Source organism: Rhineura floridana, chromosome 8, assembly GCF_030035675.1.
Source record: "Rhineura floridana isolate rRhiFlo1 chromosome 8, rRhiFlo1.hap2, whole genome shotgun sequence".
Taxonomy (NCBI): domain Eukaryota; kingdom Metazoa; phylum Chordata; class Lepidosauria; order Squamata; family Rhineuridae; genus Rhineura; species Rhineura floridana.
The window spans coordinates 17,449,200-17,467,973 of NC_084487.1; the positions used below are offsets into that span (position 1 = coordinate 17,449,200).

An 18,774-nucleotide genomic window follows, 5' to 3' on the forward strand; every position below is an offset into this window, starting at 1 on the left:
GTTCTCATATTGTTTCAGAAATTGCAAATTTGATAAATTCTGCTTGAAATGTGTACTGAATCGAAATTCTCAACCATCCCTACCCATAACACAAATATGCATAAAACTTGTGTATGCTAATTTATATATATAGATCCCTGGGCAAATGAAGATGTCAGTTGACTGGGGTTTCACCAGCATTGTGTTTTATAGTGCGCCTAGCCTCCCTTTAAGCAAAGTTTGGTATTTTTTTTTTAAAAAAAAAAGGAAGAAAAATGGCAAGAGACCAAGGGTCTGCAGAAAAGATCCAGGTGTCAGCTCCCCTGGGTCATCCCCTAACAAGTTCCCTGGCTGACACGTCTCTTAGGCACATCTACCTACCAAACTGGATGGGGGATCAATTTTTTGGAAGTTTGAAATGGAGCTTGCAAAGGAAAAATGAGCAAATGTCCTGCCTGCTGTTAGGCTAGGCTTTAGGCAGGATTCAGGCTAAACATAAACTTACAGCAAAGCTCTGATGTTGCTTCAGCAACAAAGAAGCTGAGACTGAGCCCTGTATAGGAGCAGGTTGGCAGGCATCACAGCGGTTAGCCCCACCTTTACTGGAAGCTGCCTCTTCAGTTCAGGGGACCCAGCCCACTCCAGTAGTCTTCAACTCTGTTGGAGTGTGTGTGTGTGTGTGCGCTCTGATCTGACTGGACTTCTGCAATGGAGTCTGAGGACAGCAATGGGACATCCTCATAGTGACAACGAGGAGTGGCTGGCATCCAAACCAGGAAAAAAAGGGGGCGTTTATATTGTTGTAAACGGTCTGCTCATTTGAACTTCTCATTAGCCTGCACTCCCCTGATGAAGGCCTAAAAACCAATACAGTAGGGCCCCACTCATACAGCGGGTTACGTTCCGGACCCCTGCAGTAAAGCGAAAACCACTGTAAAGCGGAACTCATTGAATAGAATGGTGCCCGGTGCCCAAAAACCACCGTAAAAGTGGAACAAGCACCGTATGAGTGGGGCTTTAGTCTAATTGCATCTAATTGAGACCACTGTATTAGCGAATCGCTGTAAAGTGAAGCGCCGTAAAGCGGGGCCCTACTGTAGGCTGAAACACATCGGGTTTGAATACACAATAAATTCCTATTTTTTCTTACATCCTCATAGTGAACTGACAGCAAAGGCTCAACTTTTGGAAGCCATTCTGGGGCTGCCCTTGTGTGCAATTCCTCTTCTGTTTCATTCCTCTTTGTGGGGGAGGGCTAATGCTGCTTTAAAGACTAGTACTGTTTGTCTACCTGCTCCATTTGCTCAAGTCATATATTTGCAAAGAAAATGCTGTCATCAATCCACCACTACCACCACCACCATCACTCTCCGGTGCTCCCTCCTCAAGTGGAAAGTGACTATGTAAAAGGCTACCCCAGCTGAAAGTGAGAGAAATGAATGACAGATAATGGAAGAACAAGGGGTTGGAGAAGGGGATTGATTGGTTACAGTTGCTTGAGAATAGAGATGGGCATATCTTGCAGGGAAGGGCTGTAGCTCAGTGGTAGAGCATCTGCCTGGCATGCAGAAAGTCCCAAGTTCAATCCCCAGCATCTCCAGGTAGGGCTGGGAATGTCCTCTGCCTGAAAGCCTCGAGAGCTGTTGCCAGTCAATGTAGGCAATCATGAGCTAGATGGACCAATGACCTAACTCAGTATAAGGCAGCCTCCTACATTCGTATGTCAGTTTCAATTTCTTTTGGATTCTCATTTATCCTCACTTAAATTCAGAATTTTAGTGCAAATTTCTTTTAATATAGATATCCTTGTATGCAATTTTGCCCAATATAAACATTTTTACAAAGTAATCTCCCCCAGAGTAACACATTTTTATATGTTAGTTTCATGAATATGTGTATTTTTAGGCACACTTTACCCTAGCATATGCATTTTTGGACACATTACTTGGCGGGAAGATGAAATTGCAAAATTCAGAGAACTGCAATGGTTGTGTTTCGGAAGGAGCAAACTAAGATTAATTTCTCCCCCATCTATATCACCAACCCGTCACTACCAAGAACCCACCATTGTTCTCCAGATCTCCCTCCTCATATGGAAAATGACCAATTAAATAATTAATCAATAAATCTATTATTGTTATTGTTATTGTTGTTATTAATCCAGTCAGAACTTTCCATTGCTCAGGGAAGTGGGAGAAATGAATGAAATATGCTTAATGGAAGGACAAGAGCAAAGGTCAGGGAGCTGCAAAAGGGAGTGTTTGAAACTATTCCATAACTACAGCCACAGATCCTTCTTCTTATCTCGTGCAAAGTAGTTGCATGTTAGTTAAATGCCAAAAATGAAAAGGTTCTTTTTTATTGTTTCTTATAAAGAACAGTCATTACAGGAAAACAGGTTAGCCATGCAAAGTCCCCGTGTGTACAAACGTGTCAGGGATGTGCACTCCAAGGGTCAGGCATTCATTTGCCTCTGTTAATTCTCCATTTCCTGTTAGCTGTCCCTCATTGTAAGCCTTGTGCCTTAGTAGGGCACGCTCCCGATTCCCTTCTCTAGCCAGACACTCCATGTAAATAGTGTTTATGTTAAGGAAGTCATGTTCTGTGTGACTGGTGCACATCGAAACTGATGTTGTTGTCACTTTAGATTAAGATCTCAGACTAGCAAAGGAGGCAAATGGAGCAGGCAGCCGAGTGGCTGAATGAAATATTCAGTTCATTTCATTTAAAGCTGCCCTTGTCTCCATTGTGCCATTGCTGGCATGGCTGGTTAACCATTGTTGGCACCTATCTCTCGCTTGCCTCCTCCAACAAAATCCTACCAGGATGAATGTTGCCATTAAGCAGCCTTTGTTTTTATTTTCTTTTTAAAAAATAAATACATCTTTATTGTTATTACATATAAATCCCATAAAATGTTATTACAGAAATACAAAAAAGTTATATACAGCTATAAATATCCTATAAATGTACACTGTTTAGAGATTTATTGCTTATATTACTTAAAATGTAGGATTTATTAGTAGTAGCTGTATTGAATGTGGAATTTGTATTTTTATGTAATATATAACGTATTTTGTTGAGATGTAAACCCCTCTGAGATTTCATGAAACATAAAGCGGGCATACAAGTTTAATAAATAAATAATTGTCAACCACCTATATTTAAATATACTTTGAAATACTGTATAAATATATTGATAAATATTCACATAATCAAACCCACACGATCTCATAGTTCTAGTCAGATATAATGCATTTTGCTCTTATCATCATTACAGTCCTTGATCTGCACCCCAAATCATAACTTAATTTTAAGATGTTCACCTTTCCCAGGCTTTCTGAATCCTAGACTTCATTGTTCCAATAGGAGATGGACAAACTAAGTTTGTTTGTCAAGGATGCCTATCATGGAGATACAAGGTGAAGGGAAGCAACTGAGCCAACTCCACGTTTGTTTGTTTTTAGGGTACAAAAATTGACAATCTATAACACTTTGAGTTTTTAAGCCCTGGAATCTTGTTTCTTTGGCAAAGGGCAAGTTCCAACATTCGATTGCAAGATCATGGATAGTGCACATACAAAGGTACAAAATTAGGTGGGAAACAGCTGAGGAAAATATAGATCTGTAAGGTCTATGCAAAGGGGCATTGTTAAAGGGTGGCCATGGGGACACAAGCCCCAAATGTATGCCAGATCGCCTTCCCCTTTCTCTCCCTTTTTAAACATACCCCCCCCAGACACACACAAACACACATACTTTGCTTACAGAGCGGCTGGGTGCACTTCACAGTGCAGTGCCAATGAGAAACCAGCCACTCACCATCTTGATTTGACTACAGGCATCGACACATATTTATTTATTTATTTATTGTATTTATTTATTTATTGTATTTATATACCGCGCCATAGCCAAAGCTCTCCGGCCGGTTTACAGTAACTAAAAACTTAAAAACAAATATACAAATTTAAAACACATCTTTTTAAAACAATTTAAAACACAGTTTTAAAAAAATTTAAAACAATTTAAAAACACATGCTAGAATGCCTGGGAGAAGAGGAAAGTCTTGACCTGGCACCAAAAAGATAACAGTGATAGTGCCAGGCGCACCTCGTCAGGGAGATCATTCCATAATTTGGGGTTCACCACTGAGAAGGCCCTCTCCCTTGTTGCCACCCTCCGAGCTTCCCTCGGAGTAGGCACCCAGAGGAGGGCCTTAGATGTTGAGCATAGTGTACGGGTGGGTTCGTATCGGGAGTAGCTTGTCCACAATTGTGCCATGCCTGTGCCCTGAGCCCTTTAGGAACAAAGGCACCTGACCCGCCTCAGGTGACATTAGACTAGTTCACAAAACACTTTGAATGGTGCAAACGCAGTCTCAGCACTGGAGAGCAGAATATAACATGTGGGCAAGACAATCATCACAGTGCTGCTAAATGAGAGCCCAGTTCTGCAGGAACTGGGGAGTAGTGGATTAGGCCTGTTGTTGAAGTCCTGCCCCTTGGGAACAACACAGGAAGCTGCCTTACACTGAGTCATACCATTGGTCCATTGAGGTTAGTATTGTCTGCACTGACTGGCAGTGGCTCCCCGTCCTACCTGGAGATGCTGGGGATTGAACTTGGGAACCTCATTATGCAAAACAGATGATCTACACCAGGGCCGGCTCCAGGAATGTGGTGGCCCTTGGGCATTAGCCTGCCCCGGGCCCCTCCGCTCCCCTTCCGCAATCCTGTGGATCGCAAGACAAGCCCTTCCGAGCCACCCGCCACCCCCCTGCCATACGCCCCGCTTCACCTACCTTTCTCTGCTGTTCATTGAGGCTGCGCGCACTGCACGTTCAGGGTTGCCATCAATCAAGATGGCGGCCGAGGTTTCCGTAAGGGACTGAAGCCTCTGCCGCCATCTTAGTTGATGGCAGCAATGCGCGCACTGAATGCCATCAACCAAGATGGCGGCCGAGGCTTCAGTCCCTTTCAGAAACCTCGGCCGCCATCTTGATTGATGGCAACCCTGCGCATACAGTGCGCGCAGCTGCAAAGAACAACAGAGAAAGGTAGGTGAAGCGGAGCGGATGGTGGGTGGCATGGAAGGTTTTGTCTTGCAATCTGTGGCATGGCTCATGCCGCGGATCACAGGGGAGTGGAGGGCCCCTCAGGGGCCCCCAGGGGCTCCTGTAGCTACAGGACCCTCGGGCCAGTGCCCAACCTGGCCACCCCTTAGAACTGGCCCTGAGCTACACTGAACTGTGGCCTTTTCCCTGACGGGATTGTGAGTTCACTCTGCCCAGCATTCCACTCTTAATTTCTGAGGAATTTCTCTATCAACTTGTTGAAGCTAAGCAGGTTTGGTGTCTGCTGAGTGCCTGAATGGGAACTATATATGCACAGCCTTGGATTCCATGATAGAGGGAAGGTGGAGTGCAAATGCACGATAGTCAATCAATCACTAATTTAATTAGAAGAATTTCTAAAACAAGTTCCAGAATTGCAGGGTTTGCTATTTGTTTGTAGCTTTCAGTTCCTTCAGCTCCTTTGCATGTTTTCCTTCCTCAATGACTCCTCTGTGAGCAAGAAAGGAAAGCAGCAATCTTCATTTGATTGTATGCATGATTGCATCAAGAATCTCCTTGTGTGGTGTTTTACTGATACAACCAGTTGTACTATCACCTCAAGACTGCTTTTTTTTACATTTTTTAAAAATCAATGTACACAAGTAAAACACCACTTAGAAAGACATTCAATGCAATCATACATCAAGCTTGTTTTTTTGCAGTGTTTCATCCATGCGCCCAAGTGCACAGGCACATCAGTAGAACTCCACGCTTGGGGAATCCTCATGTTACCATTTGAATGATCACAGCAAGACTGCTTCTGTTGCTATGTTTTATCAATGTACTTATGTTCATCATTAATACAGAGAATAAGAAATATGTCAACAAACTGAAGAAAGTGAGACTATCCATGCATGGTGTGCCATACAACAAAATGATTGGGGGGAGGGGAATGGAGAATTTCTGATTATCATTTCCACTGGAAAAATTAGACCACAATATTCACAATTCCAGAATCCCAGCAGAACTTCAGGTAGGAAGAAGGTCAGAAGTGTCCCTATTTGCTAAGCACTTGCCCACATAAGGAAATAGCTACATAATCAGGAAAAGATGCATATTTGCTTTGACCACAGACCCCTGCAGAATCAGAAATTGGTTTCTCCCACTGTTGAGTCAAAGCCTTCAAAGTCCTTTCAGATCAAAAGAATCCAACCTAAAATCCCCTGAATTCTGAAGAGGCTCAGATTAGACGTTCCAGCTTGGTCTCCTAATACTTTCCTCTGCTGAATGATTGCCAAAAGTCATGGATTCCTTAAGAGTAATGGCTGAGAACTGAAATAAACCAGGTGAGACAAAATATAAGCAATAAAAAGATATCTAGAAGCACATAAATACTTCTACTCCTGTGGCTTGGAACAATTCATACTTCTGCAAATAAATTTTGCAAGGATTTTCTTCTTCTTCCTCCAAGAGAAGGAAGGCTCACTGATTTGCATTTAATAATAATAATAAAAAAGACTTGAAAAAATCTGCTACAAGGCCAAGTTTTTTTTTTGTTATGACCTTTTAAAAACTGTGTACCAGCCTTCAAGATTTTATGTAGGTGGGTATTATCTAAAGACGCTGAGTTGCTGCAGAGCATTCCATTGTTATGCATGACAAAGCAAAGATAGGGAGGGCCTTATACGCACTCAGCCACTGAGCTCAAAGTAAGATTATATCTTCAAAAGCTTCCCTCAACATGTTGCAAGACAGGGTCCAATAATTATACAATACACCATATAAATATACACAGAGAGAGAGGAGGAGGAGGAGGAGAGAAAGAGATTGTAATCTCAATAAGACACAGATTTAGCCTGTGGTAAATGATACCATTTATATCACAGATTTCATGTGGATATAATACAAACACAGACAATACATTCTTTCAGTAGATCTTGCAATACCCTTGTAAGGCACTGGTGGCTGGTCCATTAGGGATAATGGTGGTCTGCTCCACCAACCTCAGTCTGCCCTCAGCCAGCGTCCACCTTCTGTCTTCTTCCTTACAACCAGTGCAGGGGGTGGCCCTGCCTATCAGCTGCTATCTCCTAAGGCGACCGCCACACCATACATTTAAAATGCTATTATACCACTTTAAATGGTCCTGGCTTCCCCCAAAGAATCCTGGGAACTGTAGTTTGTCAAGGGCACTGACAAGAGGAGGAGGAGGAGGAGGAGTTGTTGTTACTATCATCATTATCATCATCAATAATAATAATAATAATAATAATAATAATAATAATAATAATAATAATAATACTTATTAGTCGCTTTTCCCCCAAAATGGAACTCAAAGCGACTTACAAAAAAAAATGGGCTTACAACAAAAGCAAACAACTACAAAAACAATTTCATGATAAAATAACACAACAGCAGTAATACAACAATAACAAACGTCACAGCAAACACAAAAGCCTTTTCAATACTACAAGTATAACATTACATTCTTTAGCAGGCCACATTACACCTCTTGGCAATATGGCAAACATAAAAGGAAGTTAAGACAGTTTCAGCTTTGCTCCTAGAAACACCCCACCCGTGATGTCACTCGCAGTCTCACTCCTGCAGCCACTTCTTGCAAGCGCTCCAAAGGCAGGAGGCAGTGGGGTAGCTACAGGAGGCCTGTATTCCCTTTGCAGAGCTGCAATTTGCAGAGTGCTTGAACAACCAATCTTTCTTCCCAGGAAATGACCAGAGGCCTAGCTGCTTCATCATTCTGTTCTCACAGTGGCTGCACCAGATGCCCATGGGAACCTCGGAAACAGGACCTGAGTGCAATAGCACTCTCCCCACTTGTGATTCCCAACAGCTGGTAATTCAGAGACATTCTGCCTCTGACAGTGGAGGCACATCAGAGCCACCATGGCTCGTAACCATTACTAGTCTGATCCTCCATGTTTTTGTCTAATCTCCTTTAAAAGCCATCCAAGGTGGCACCCATCACTATGTCTTGTGAATGCAAATCCCTCCATTGTGTGAAGTAGTCCTTCCTTTTGTTTGTCCTGAATCCTCCAACACGCAGCTTCAATGGTTGACCCTGGGCTCTGTAATAACAGTTCTTTCTCTCCCTACCATGAATGGCTTTGGAAATACTGAGCATGCCTCCCCCGCAAAGGTATGACCTGTCCTCATGGGATATTTGCTCCAGGCCTCTGATAATTTTCATTGGTATCTTCTGCACCATTTAATGCTTACTCTTGTAAATCCAAGGGAAGGTACCTTAATAAAAGAATTTTTGACACAGCCAAAGCAGTTGTTGTACTACAGCAAGACACTGCTCTAGCACCGAAATCAGATTCGTGATCTCAGAGACCACCAAATACCCTGATCAGGTATTATACTCTCTTCCAATAAGATTTACTGAAACAAATAATCCCACCTTTCTTCCAATGAGTTCAACCCAAAACTGTTCACACAACTATTCAGAAGCCTCCGGATGATTGTAGCAGTAGCTTTGATATTTATTATAATATGTATCGAACCTTTCCCTCAAGTTGCTCAAGGAAGCTGCTATTATTATTATTATTATTATTATTTCTTACCCATCCTTCATCATAGGGTCCCAGAGCAGGGGTTAAAACAACTTAAAAGTACAATATTAAAATCAGTTTAAAACAAATTACAGTCACAAGAATAGGTTGGGTTCTAATAGATAGATAGATAGATAGATAGATAGACAGACAGACAGACAGACAGACAGACAGACAGATAGATAGATAGATAGATAGATAGATAGATAGATAGATAGATAGACAGATAGATAGATAGATAGATAGATAGATAGATAGATGCACGTACGCACAGACATATATTGCCGCCCTGGGCTCCTACTAGGAGGAATGGCGGGATATACAAATAAATAAGTCTGTGTGTGAAACTATATATATATAGTTTCAAAACAGTCCTCCCTCCCACTTCATTTTCACAACAATCCTGTGGGGTGAGTTGGACTATGGGAAAGTGACTGGCCCAAGGTCACTCAGTGAATGTTATGGCTGAAGGGGGATTTGAACTCAGGTCTCCCTGGTCCTAGTCCAACAATCTATAGCCACCACACCACATTGGCTTCATAACAGCCCTCCCAGTGCGCATGTCGGATGCTCATTTACACAACTAGTAATTCCTGGCTGCTTTGGACAGGAGAGAGGAATGAGGAAGTCACAACAAAGGGAAAGCCCATTAGGTAGAGGGAGGCAGCTGCCTCAGGTGGCAGATGCAGCATGGAGTGGCAGTGAAGTGTAGGAGGACAGACCTGTGCAGACAGATTCAACTGCAAGACTCACTGGATTCTGCATGTGGAGTGATAATGGTGGGACACCATCTTAGAATCACAGAATAGTCGAGTGGGAAGGGACCTATAAGGCCATCGTGTCCAACCTCCTGTTCAATGCAGGAATACAAGTGAAAGCATATCCGACAGGCCTCTTGAATGCCTCCAGTGTTGAAGAGCCCACCACCTCTCTAGGTCATTGGTTCCACTGTTGTACTGCTCTAACAGTTAGGAAGTTTTTCCTGATGTTCACCTGAAATCTGGCTTTCTATAACTTGAGCCCATTATTCCATGTCCTGCACTCTGGGACAACTGAGAAGAGATCCTGGCCCTCCTCTGTGTGGCAACCTTTCAAGTACTTGAAGAGTGCTATCATATCTCCCTTCAGGCTTCTCTTCTCCAGGCGAAACATGCCCAGTTCTTTCAGTCTCTCTGCACAGGGCTTTGTTTCCAGTCCCCTGATCGTCCATGTTGCCCTTGTTGTTGCATGTCTTGCAGGATGCCTTGCAGTTCTCTTGCAGCAGTTAGGGAATTGCTGCTGTCAAAGTTGTGGTCTTTGTTGTAGTTTAAAAGTGACTTTCTAAAGCAGGGATGGCTAGCTGTTTTTGGCCCATTCTTGGCCAATGGTTCGGGCCCTCCTCTTTATAATAACCTTTAAAGTACTTGTCCTCAGCCTAAAGTAGCAAAATGTTGTATTCAACTAAGTCCTACTCAGAGTAGACACAATGAAATTAATGAATCTAAGATGGTCATGTCTATTACCTTCAGTGGATCTATTCTGAGTAGGAGTAGCGTTGAATACCACCCAAAATGTCCCAGGACAGCTCTGGTCCAGAGGCTTCTCATGGAGAGCCTCATGTGTCCCAGATAGCCACAGGTGAAGTCCTTTTTCAAATCACTTTTCCCACCCTCAGAAGCAGGTAAAGCTCTCCTGTTTCTTTAAAAGGCATCCAGAGAAGCAGACCAAAACCTGGGCTTTCGTGCCCCATGGCTGCATTCATAGCCAGCCGCTGTAATTGAACAACAGAGTTTCATTTACACAGGCTTAAACCCCTCCAAATCTCTACCTTTGCAGATCTCTTTTCCTTTGAAATGTATCCCAGTATTATTACCCTTGAATACACATGAAAACACCGCGCCGTGAATCTATAATAAGAGAGCTTTGCTTGCTTCTACGGCATTGAATTGTGCACACGTCTTTGATTAAATGTCCAAATTACTCCCACTTAAACAGCATCTGCATATCGATAAAGATACGGAGCTACTTAAAAATCAGCTTTTAACAGCTGACCCCAGTGGCGCAGTAAGTATATTGCAACCTTTCCCGGGGGAACACAGGGTCAGAAGCTAACCCAGGTCCCTCGACCTTGTGCCAGCGAAGGCCAAGTGTCTTCACATTTTGCGGACAGCAAGTTCATCTGCCCTCCTGCGGCAACACTATTCAGGGGCCAAGTGACAGGGAAGCAATCAACATCATCCGCCACACAATGCATCTGCCTGCCAGCCGCCTGGCCAAAGGGCGTAGGGCAGTGGGGAGAGGCAATTGGTCACGAGCAACGAGGATGAATATATAGGTCAGAAAGAAACTGAAGGGGCAGTGAATGGCATACTTACAGGGGATTATTTATAGCACTTGGGGCATTCAGAGTCTCCCCCCCTGTGATGGGGCACCGGATCGGCTGTCACATGGCTCCTTCCAATTGGGTACCAACTGGGAGGGAGGATTTACAGAAAATCTCTGTGAACTTTCTGAATGTATGTCATCAGCCAGCCAGCCTACATCGCTCTCCACCTCACTGTTCTTCCTTCCCCCTTCAGCTCACCTTTGTTCATTTTTTTAACATGAAAAGCTTGCATTTTGAAAGCCAGCAATGCACGTTGTATTGTTTCAAACAGAAAGAGCAAAAAGAGAGAGAGAAGAGGTGCCCTTTGCTGAGGTATTTCACATGACGGGAAATAATTCCCAGTTTTCTATAACTAGTTGCTGTTCTTCTATAACTGTAATTTGTTAATTTTTGCTGGTTTTCCCTATTTTAGCAAACCAAAAACACATTTTAAAAAAAAGTATTGATGCATGATCACATGCAGGAAAATAGGGTTTGGGACGGGCATCCCATTAATAGCAATGCAAAGTGGGTCTTTTGGTCCATATTTTGGTCCAAGCAAAACCTGTTGCAAAATATGTAACACTGAATTGTTGCTAGGGCCCCTATCAGGCCTGGGACCGTGGCATGGGGAGGGTGTTTTTAATCCTATCCTCCTGCATCATGGTCCAGATAAAACTTCAACCCCCAAAGCTGCTATTTGGCACAGGAAGCAAGCTCTCATTCAAACCAATAGAAGCTTCTTTGTTGTTGTTGTTATGTGTCTTCAAGTCGATTACAACTTATGGCGACCCTGTGAATCAGCGACCTCCACGAGCATCTGTCATGAACCACCCTGTTCAGATCTTGTCAGTTCAGGTCTGTGGCTTCCTTTATGGAATCAATCCATCTCTTGGTTGGCCTTCCACTTTTTCTACTCCCTTCTGTTTTTCTCAGCATTATTGTCTTTTCTAGTGAATCATGTCTTCTCATTATTTGTCCAAAGTATGAGAACCTCAGTTTCATCACTTTAGCTTCTAGTGATAGTTCTGGTTTAATTTGTTCTGACACCCAATTATTTCTCTTTTTGTGGTCCATGGTATGCACAAAGCTCTCCTCCAACACATTTCAAATGAGTTTATTTTTCTCTTATCCACTTTTTTCACTGTCCAACTTTCACATCCATACATAGTTTAGTGTTCAGTGATACAGCTTTGCATTTGAGGACCTTTTCCAGTTCTCTCATAGCTTCTCCCCCATGCCAAATAACAGCTTGGGGTGAGGCAGGTAATTTTCATTGGTACTGTAGCAACTCCAAGTGATGCACTCAATATAGTTAGATTAGCATCCCTGGGAGCAATCCTAATCTCCCTGTAGTCCAGCAGGGATCTACGGAGAATTGAGGCCACAGTGGCCTGGGCCTGAAGTTGTAGGCAGGCAGTTCCCTGCACCACACTAGAGTCGATGCAGCGACCAGCCCTGCATTAGGCCCAATTGCCTTCACATGACAGCAAAGAGCACTGGATCCTGAGCCGACTCCGCCACACCCCTGCCATTTTGGGGCTTTAAATTCCCAGGAGTTCTCTGGGAAGAAGGATTGACTGTTAAACCACTCTGAAAATTGTAGCTCTGTGAGATGAAAAGGGACCTCCTTAACAGCACCTTTTACCAATGACAGTTCCCAGTATTCTTGGGGGGAAGGCATGACTGTTAGGGTGTTTGTTAGTAGTGCTGCCACCAGTGGCTGCCTGGTTGGTGACACCCCATGATAGGCTCTTTTTAGTGGTGGTTCCCTGTTTGTGGAATGCCCTCCCCAGTGAGATGCATTTGTCTCCATCACTATTGACTTTTAGGAGGAATTTGAAAACATTACTGTTTACCCATGCATTTGATGGATGAAGGAAAGTGTTCCTCGCAACACAGATGTAACTGGATGGAAGATTTCCTTTTTTATCTGCTGCTGTTTTAATAATTTTTTTTTATCTGCAACTGTTTTTAGAATGTTTTGAATGAACTGTTTTAGAATGTTTTTAATTGTTTTTAGAATGCTCTTTTATTGTTTTGCCAATGTTGTTTTGCTTCCTGGGCTCCTTTGGGAGGAAGGGTGCGATATAAACTAACTAACTAACTAAATAAATAATTGTATAGTGTGGAGGTGGCCTGAGAGTAGACAAATTCATGGAGAATAAGATCAGTGGGTATGAGGCTGTGTACACACCATGCCTTTCAAGCACATGACTTCCCCCGCAGAATTCTAGGAACTGCAGTTTGTTAAAGGTGTTGGGAGTTGTGAGGGGTAAACTGCAGTGTCCAGGATTCTTTGGGAGATGTTGTGTACTTTAAATGTGCATTAAATGTATTGTGTGTATGCAGCCTGTATCATGCCAGGTTTATCCTAGGGATGGGGGAGAATTCTGCCCAAATTGGACTTGGGACCAGATTTTTTGAAAATCCACCAGTCCATTCTCTTTGCCGACCAATACTGAAGGCATCAGATTTCCGCTTTATTTTAAATGAATACACAACCCAACAACAACAACAACAATTTTAGTTGCCAAGGATGTTTGAATGACTTTAGGGTATTTTTGGGGTGCTAAATCCAAAAATGACATTAGTTTTGCCGAATTGGCTCTAGTTTTTGAGATAATGGATACCCTTCAAATGACGATTGTACCCCAATATGACCTGTAGCTGCTGACATATGCAGCAGGGTTTGGTCTCTCTTTTTACTCTTGAACATTGTTTTGCAAGTTTATCCATTGCATATAATATCATATTGATACTTTTTTTTCTTTTGAAGAGGAATATGAGTTCATCACAAAGAGGCTGCTTAAACAATCCTAATGCATTCTGCTACGTTTGTGGCGAACAGGGCCGGTTCCAAAGGGCGGCCAGGTTGGGCACTGGCCCAAGGGCCCCGCAGCTCTAGGAGCCCCTGGGGAGCCCTCCGCTCCCCTTCCACGATCCCACGGATCGCAAGACGAGCTTCTAAGCTGCCTGCCATCCCCCGCGCTTCACCTACCTTTCTCTGCTGTTCGCGCAGGGTTGCCATCAATAAAGATGGCAACCGAGGGTTCCGTAAGGGACTGAAGCCTCTGCCGCCATCTTGGTTGATGGCAGCAATGCGCGCACTGCATGCCATCAACCAAGATGGCGGCAAAGGCTTCAGTCCCTTACGGAAACCTCGGCCACCATCTTTATTGATGGCAACCCTGCACGAACAGCAGAGAAAGGTAGGTGAAGCACTGGGGATGGCGGGCGGTTCGGAAGCTTGTCTTGCAATCCGCAGGATCGCAGAAGGGAAGCAGAGGGGCCCGGGGCAGGCTAATGCCCAAGGGCCCCCGCATTCCTGGAGCCGGCCCTGGTGGCGAATACATTCTGCAAAAACAAAGAAAAAACATCACTGACTTTGTAAAACAAGCATATCTTGCTCATTTTGGAGTGAAGCTTGGAGATCAAGATAAGTCTTGGGCTCCCCATAAGGTTTGCAAAACCTGTGTAGAGTGCCTACGACAGTGGAAAAATAGAGAAAGGAAACGTTTAAACTTTAGTATGCCTATGGTGTGGAGAGAGCCGCAAAACCATCACGATGATTGTTATTTTTGTGTTGTGAATGTGAAAGGCTTCAATCGCTACAAGAAACGTAAGTGGGAGTATCCTAATTTGGACTCAGCAAGGCGACCTGTGCCACACAGCGAAGACGTTCCCATACCAGTGTTTACCTCACTGCCTGACCTTCCATTGTCAGATGTTGAAGAAATGCTGGATGTGGAGTGTAGCACAGGTGGTAGCCCTGGAAGTGGATATGAAGAAAGCTTTTCAACACCTGGGCAGTTCTCCCAAAAAGAACTCAATGATCTGATACGAGACCTCAGTCTGTCAAAGCAAGCATCTGAACTTTTAGCATCCAGGCTAATGGAAAAGAACTGTCTACAGCCGGAAGCTAACATAACAGCTTATCAGACAAGAGAGGAGGGACTTCTTCCATACTTCAGCCAAGATGAAGAACTTGTATACTGCAATAACATTCCTGGACTTCTTCTCCAAATGGGACTACTGGAATATCGACCAGAAGATTGGTGGCTTTTTATAGACAGCTCCACCAGAAGCTTGAAATGTGTTTTATTGCACAATGGTAACCGCTATGCATCTCTTCCAATTGCTCACTCAACAAAACTTAAAGAAGAATATGAAAATATCAAAATGGTCTTGCAGAAGCTCTGCTATCATGAGCACCAGTGGTCTATTTGTGTTGATCTAAAAATGGTGAACTTCTTGCTTGGGCAGCAAAGTGGATACATGAAGCACCCTTGTTTCATATGCTTGTGGGATAGTAGGGCAAAGTGAGATCATTGGAAAAAAGTGACATGGCCTTCAAGGGAACACATGACTGTAGGTGCAGCGAACATCATTAACAAGCCATTGGTTGTCAGAGAAAAAATCATTCTCCCTCCACTCCATATCAAGCTTGGACTGATGAAGCAATTTGTTAAGGCCTTGGACAAAGATGGTGATTGCTTCAAATACATTTGTAGATCGTTCCTTGGACTGCCTATGGAAAAACTAAAAGCAGGAATCTTTGATGGTCCTAAAATTCGTAAACTCATCAATGATTTGAATTTCACTAAATTTATGAATGATGTTGAAGCTTCTGCCTGGTGGAGTTATGTCTCAGTTGTCAAGAACTTCTTGGATAACCACAAAGCAGACAATTATGAATTGGTGCAAAACATGCTCGCTAACTTTAAACATTTGGGTACTAGTATGAGCATAAAGGTACACTATCTCCATAGCCACTTAGACAGACTTCTGGATAATCTTGGTGATTTTAGTAAGGAACAAGGGGAGAGGTTCCATCAGGATATAAAGGTGATGGAGGAAAGGTATCAAGGCAGATGGGACAGACACATGATGACAGACTACTGCTGGAGCCTCCAACGTGATTGTCCTGATGCCCCACATAAAAGAAAATTGCACACACAGCATTTTTCTATGCATTAATTGTGATTATCTGAATCAGCTTACTTTGTTTTAATGTTATTGTACTGAATACAACACCATTAGGTATTTCATGTGTTTACTTTTGTATGATTTGAGACAGTTTCCATGTCATTTGTGGGTAGGCTATGCCTGACCATTAAATTTTTTGAATTTGTTATGTTTTTCAATGGGGGCATCCATTATCTCAAAATTTAGAGCCAATCTAGCAAAACCGATGCCATATTTGGAATCAGCGACACAAAGTTACCCTAAAATCAATCAAACATCATTGGCAATAAAATTAGTGTTGACCAGTGATATAATTAAAGGCTTGTACAGAAATTAACAAGAAAACTTAGAGCATCTCACTCACATTAAGGAGACAGTCTGGGATTCCCTGTTGATCTCTAGCATCACTCTTCTTCTGCCTAAAAAAAAAAAATAAATTCTGAAAGGAGCATCAGGAGAAGCTGCAAGCAGCATGACCTTCCTGGGCCTCCCCGCAGCCTTCTTGGAGGAGAACAAGGGAAGATGGATCACCTGTGGAGGGAGGAGGGAGGAGGAGGCCTGGAGTCCCTATCCTCTGTCCCCCCAATAGGGATGGAAAGATCTGTCCGTTTCACTTCTCTCAGTTTCTCACTTTTCTAATGTTAAATTCAGCTCTACATTTCTGCATCAATCTCTGATTTTTAAAAAAAAAATCCTCATAAAAATTCTCCTACATTTTTGTGTGAATTTCTCCAAATAAACACATTTTGTAGGCAGTTTTGACAAAGATACACATTTTGCAAGCCATTTCTCATCATATCATGCCTTTTTGCATGTAAGTTTCACTCATACATTCATTTTTATGCACACTTTCCCCTAATATATACATTTTTGTAAATGTTGCTTAGTTGGTGAACTGCATCCCAAAATTCTAATAATTGCACATTTCGAAGGATGGCTGTGTTTTGGTTCTCATATTGTTTCAGAAAGTGCAGATCTGATAAATTCTGCTTGAAATGCGAACTGCATCAAAACCACCACCCATCCCTACCCCCCACAGGTTCTGGTTCCTGGTTCCATATTGAAACGGAACAAAGCAGGAAGGGAAAAAATGCATTCAGTTTTGACCAAATTTCTATCCTGCCCTTCTACCCGACAATAGGGCACTCAGGACGGCTACAATAAAATTGCACACCTATATAATAAAATACATAATCAAAACATTACAGTAAATTAAATCTGTTCGGCATTTCCCCCTAACCCCTCAGAGTAGATTTGGGGAGGACGCAGGAGTGCACAGGGAGAGGAGAGGAAGGAGAAGTTCCATTGTGCAAGTGGAAATCCTGGCACTAGTGGATGTATTTAGATGGATATTTCTCTAAAACAGCAAAGGAGAGAGAGAGGACCACAAAATGGTGCTGTCATGCCTTCCCCCAATCACCTGCACCTATCAATGGGCAGGGGAGGTGCCTACATCAGCTATTGCCATGCTAACTCACAGGAAAAAGTGAGTTTTTTATACCTCTCCTCTGTTCAGAACAGAATGACCAGTGGGTGTCCAATCCAGATATCCAATGGAATGTCAGCATGTTTTAGGGGTGCATATTTAATTTACAAGAGTTTGAGCCAGTGCAAATAGGAAATGAGCAGAAACAGCAGTCTCTCATGCACTGTGTATTTTTCAGGGGATATAGATATGCAACAATCTTTTCTGGGTACCATAGAAGGTACTGGTGGGTATACTGCTGCCCATTGGCACTGCGTTGATGACCTTTGAGATAAGGCTTCAGTCAGATCCTGCAGGGCTCTCCTTAGGGCTGTGGGGGGTGGGAATCTTATCCATTATTATTGGGTACAATTATCCCTCAGAGACGGCAAAAGAGTCTAGAAATGTATAATTAAAAACCAAAATAATAATAATAATGTAATATATACCTTGCCAAATTGTTTTTTAAAAGGATCTTCAACCTAAAGATAAGTGGCAGCGTAGCTTTAAGGATAGATGGATTAATGGCTGTCTCTAGACTCTCCCTTACCTCCTTTTTTTTTAAAGGTAATACCTTAATTTGCATAGTAATAACCCAATTATCATAAGATTAGGCGACAGGAATCTCATTATTCCTATTCCTACCAAACAGTCGATATTCCATTCAACATCTTTTAATCTTACCTACCTTAAAACATAATTATTTCAAATAAATGTTCATTCATCTTTAATGCAATTTCTTTAATAAGGTTGGGTTAAAAAAAAGAAAAGAAAATCTCCCAGTAATTGTTAGCTTTCCCCTCACTAATATATCAGTGGTTAAACACTCCCCCGCCCTCATTTGGGCTGCTATAGAAACAGTTCAAAAGTGGCCAATTCCAGGGGCGGGGGGAGAGACAGAGACTTTTCATAGTGTTTTCTAAGAGAAAATCCAGCACTGAGTCACCAAATGCATATGACAAAAACGGACGTAACGCTTCTCTTTCCATACAACCCCCCTCCTTCTCAATGCACTAGACCTCAAAGTACCAATGATTGTTTTTATTTATTAGATTTATTTGTCAATTGTCACCCAAAGGTCTCCAAGCAATGTACAACATTGTTAAAAAGAAAAGTAAATATACCATACAAAATAAATAAAACCGACACCCAAACCATACAGCCACGGAAAGCTTGGGCAGCGCGGCAATACAAACAAACATCTCCTCAGTCTGTCAAATGCCTGGGGGAAAAGATAAGTCTTTATCTGGTGCCGAAAAGATGGCAATGAAGGAGCCAGGCAGGCCTCACTGTGGAACACATTCCCCTCCATGGAGAGGAACACAGGTAGCTGTATCATTTAGACTATCGCTCCCTCTAGCCTAGTGTTATTTATTTATGTGTACACTGCAAT

At 42.7% G+C, this 18,774-nt stretch overlaps 1 protein-coding gene across 2 annotated transcripts in view; it reads right to left on the reverse strand.

Moving 5' to 3' along the window:
• The window catches only part of SOX5 (SRY-box transcription factor 5), a 1,141,232-nt gene that overhangs the window by 986,507 nt on the left and 135,951 nt on the right, over positions 1-18,774 (reverse strand). The window contains exon 2 of one of the 2 annotated variants that reach the window (XM_061638411.1): positions 16,281-16,335. The exons of the other annotated variant lie outside the window; for it this stretch is intronic. The gene's annotated coding sequence lies outside the window, so the exon portion shown is untranslated. The remainder of the gene's footprint in view (positions 1-16,280; positions 16,336-18,774) is intronic. 2 annotated transcript variants of the gene reach the window in all.